The following is a 3,283-nucleotide window of genomic DNA, read 5'->3' as shown; positions in this document are numbered from 1 at the left end:
AACATGCCACGTGCAATTTACCCACTGGTACTATTCGCATTAAATGTGGAGGTAAAAGGCAATTTCCAAAACTAGCAGAGCTTATAAATGTGAGAGAGAAATAGAGAATATCAACTGAACCGTCCATCTCGACCATAGAGATAGAGTAGAATTGAAAAGACATTTTCCAAGTTAAGAGCTCTCTCTCTCTCTATATACCTGCGTTAAGCTGTTTTCGGCAAAAATTGTACTTGTTTGTGAGGTAATAATGTGACATGAGTTTTGTAGAGTATTGTGCTGGTTTTAGTACAATGCAATCATAGAATTAGTTTTTTTCTGTCCTTTTTTCTTTGTTCTTGTTTTTTGTTCTAATATGTTTTTTTGCCGAATTTCTTTGAAGCTACTTTATGTTTGAAATGTCTTCTGGCCAAATTGCTATGCTAAATTGAAGAAACACTTCATTTCTTGATCAGTCTAATCAACTGCACGTTTAAGATATGAGAGTACCAAGTGTGGTAGTGTTTTCTGGCCATGCATGTCAATTTGATACATTTTGGTCATGAGTTGCTTACGTTGAGATAATTTATAAACTTGAACGTTTTTAGTAGTATTCTTCATTTATATCATTTTATAAGTAATGCTCTTCAAGTCAAAAACCGCTCAAGTTTTTACTATATTTGAAATTTGACAGTGGTTTATTTAATTACGAAATCTCATACTTGATGCAGATTTTTTTGTGGCTCCATCCACACTCTTTTCTCGATCATTGTTCAGGCAGGCGTACCAAATTAATAAAGACAGCAGGTTTCATTGTTTTTTTCAAAGAAGCTAGAATGAAGAGTTTGAGGAGTAGTATGAGACTAGCATTTGTTGCAGCTGCCTTTTTTGCTGGATTACTGGTTACAGTTTATTCAGGTATTTGAATCTCATTTATATTTCGATCAGATTCTTGAATATGGAAGAAAGAAATAAAATATTTTGAACTTCTGAGGAATATTTATGACATTCTGATTTATTCTATTTGTTTATTTTCGGATTCTATTTTCCGGTCAGAAACATAATTGTTAAGAACGTTTTTTATAATATCTCTTTTATTTATGGTTTGCAGGTCTTAAACATTTCATTCAAGTCCAACCATCAACTACTACTGTTCTTGAAGGAAACAACAATACATTCTCAGCTTCCCATCGCAAGCTCCTTCAGAACGGTAAATAATCTCAAGTTGAAATACTCATTTGTAGGTCTTGTACATTCGTATATACAGTTCAACGTGTTGAAGTAATTGCACCATTGTAGCTCGAGAAGCAGACAAGCCTTGTGAATTTCTAAACGGACAAGTTGTAAAATGTTCCACTCCTTAATTACTTGAGCTTGCATTCCCAATAAAAGTTGAATTAGAACTTGTGTTTTAATGCATTCTATACGTGCACCGTTTTAGAGAAATTATTCCTTTGAGCTCATCTTGGTACGTGGATTTAAGCTGCTTCAAGTGAAAGGAAAAATTCATCTCGTTGCCGTTGCGAAAACGGGGGCATGACTTTGTGTGTGTGTGTGTGTGGTGGGGGGGGGGGGAGGGTAGATGGACTTCGCCATAGTTTTGGGGGTTGGGGGTATGTCTGAAAAGCCCTAATAAGCTTTCAGTTTTGTGTGCATGCATTTTCATTTGCGGGTGCAACTCATTGCATGGAAATTGATTTTCCTGAAAATTGTTTGCTTCTTTTATTTTTTGATAAAATAGCTTGAAAATCATTCTCTGCATATTCATTTTCTAGAAAACCAATAATTAATGAAATCCTAAATAGGTTGTTTCGCGTGGTGCATCGTTTTGTTCCAAAACTAATTAATCAAATTAAATATAAAGATTTCATTCATTACTTTGTAGTTTTTCAGGTTTTATGACCTTTTCGCAGTCAAAGTAAATAAATTTGGGTTAAAGCATGAATGCAAATTTCATGGATAAACTTTATTAGCTTTACAGATGCAAATACGTCGATAATACCACTCTTTTTATATACACTGTATTTTCGGCTTATTACCCTATATTTTCTCAACTGTTCTCGCTTTTAATTGTCTTGGCTATTGGCCCCTTGAATCCTTAATGCACCCTGAGTGTATTGAGTACTAGCTTTATTGTCTGGGACGGTATATGCTTCCTCTTAAGCTAAGCGCTGCCGTTTTCTTCAATGGAATCTGTGCTCACATTAATTTGCTGGGCTATGAAATCTGTGCCCATCCACTGATGCTTGGGGCCTATTATGCAATCTTGGGCTTTTAAAATTCATGTTGGACCACAAATCTTGGAACCCCTCTGATGCTTGGACCATATCTCAGATAGTGCAACACGGCATCCTCTCAAATGAGGGTCACCACTCATCAATGGACTGATTTCTGTCACAACCTTGTTTTTACTGATTTGGGAAATTTGATTATCAAATTGATGGCCAAATTCTTTGGATAATTGTGGACAGATGGCCCGGATTTCAACAGAATAGGACCATGGAAAAGGTGTTCGGAATCAGACATAAATGTGAACCAAGGCCAAACAACTCCATTGCCAAACGGGATACCAACTTACACAGTTGTCATCATGAACACAAGCCCAAGTGGGCGTGAAATATCAGGCATACACGTTAGCTGTGGTTGGTTCAGCTCCTTTAGTGGTATCAACCCAAACATATTCAAGCGTCTTGGCTACGACGATTGCTTGGTTAATGATGGAAATCCACTCCCTAGTGGCGCTGCTCTCTCCTTCCAGTATGCTAACTCTTTCAGTTATCCTATGTCCGTCTCCTCTGTCACCTGCTGAGGCAGCTGAGCTATATATCCTGAAATTATTGTACTTGTTTACTGAGCAAAAGCACTAGCAATATATGGTTATGCACTATGTTACCATCTCAGTGACTTTAGTCTCCTCTTCTAGCTATTCTGCTTTGTACGTGTTAATTTAGCTTTTGCTCCATATTAGCAATAATAGTACGTTTTTGTTTTTGTGTTGGGTGATTTTGAGAGAAGATGTGTTTGATGTAGCTTTCGTGCTTTGAACTATACTATATATATATACATTAGTGCTAACTATGCTCGGGTAATGAACTGAACATGTTTCTCACGTACGTACATACCTGATGCTATATGGTTATGTTTGTTCATCGTGTTCAACTCGTCCGAAAAGGTAGACCTATCCTATGATTTTCTTCATTTTTTTTTGAAGAATTTAAAAGGGTTAAGGCTACCCCAACCTGTATTAATGAACTCGTTCATAAACACAACTTAATAATGTATCCTCCTCCACTATACATTGTAAGCA

At 36.5% G+C, this 3,283-nt stretch overlaps 1 pseudogene; it reads left to right on the top strand.

The window, feature by feature from the left end:
- Positions 1-812: 812 nt before the first annotated feature.
- LOC147496592 (TPD1 protein homolog 1 pseudogene) lies at positions 813-2,928 on the top strand (annotated as a pseudogene).
- Positions 2,929-3,283: the final 355 nt, after the last annotated feature.

The sequence above is a fragment of the Coptis chinensis genome, chromosome 5, assembly GCF_015680905.1.
Source record: "Coptis chinensis isolate HL-2020 chromosome 5, ASM1568090v1, whole genome shotgun sequence".
NCBI classification, from domain to species: Eukaryota; Viridiplantae; Streptophyta; class Magnoliopsida; order Ranunculales; family Ranunculaceae; genus Coptis; species Coptis chinensis.
The sequence above is the reverse complement of the archived record's forward strand: the minus strand, read 5'-3'. Positions and strand labels throughout refer to the sequence as shown.